Here is a 738-nt window from a genome sequence, read left to right as displayed (position 1 = left end):
TTCTTTACATTGAGATGTAATTCATACCAAAGGCTGTGCTCTTTGATCTTCATCAGTAAATGTTTTAAGTCCTCTTCACTTTCAGCAAGCAAGGTGGTATCATTTGCATATTGCAGGTTGTTAAAGAGTCTTCCTCCTAATGACAAGTTTTTCTTCATAGAATTCAGCTTCACGGATTATTTGCTCAGCATATAGGTTGAATAAGTATGTTGAAAGAATACAACCTTGTCGCACACCTTTCTTAATTTTAAACAATTCAGTGTTCCCATGTTCTGTTATCACAACTGCCTCTTGGTCCAGGTACAGATTCCTCATGAGCATAATTAAGTGTTCTGGAATACTCATACTTCGCAATGTTGTCCATTGCTTGTTATGATCCAGACAATTGAAAGCCTTTGCGTAGTCAATAAAGCACTGGTAAACGTCTTTCTGATATTATCTGCTTTCACCCAAGATTCATCAGACATCACGGCCTCTTCTGAATCTGGCTTGAACTTCTGGAAGTTCTCTGCCAATGTATGCTTCCAGCCACTTCTGTATTACCTTTAGTAAAACTTTATTTGCATGGGATATCAAAGATATTTTCTGATGATTTCCTCATTCCATTGGGTCACCTCTCTTTGGAATGGTTACAAATACTGATGTCTTCCTATCAGTTGACCAGATAGTTTTCTTCCAAATTTCTTGGCAGAGATGAGTGAATGCCTCCTGTGTCGCCTCACTTTCTTGAAAGATTTC

Source organism: Chrysochloris asiatica, unplaced genomic scaffold, assembly GCF_000296735.1.
Source record: "Chrysochloris asiatica unplaced genomic scaffold, ChrAsi1.0 scaffold00069, whole genome shotgun sequence".
NCBI lineage: Eukaryota > Metazoa > Chordata > Mammalia > Afrosoricida > Chrysochloridae > Chrysochloris > Chrysochloris asiatica.
This window is presented reverse-complemented; position numbering follows the sequence as displayed.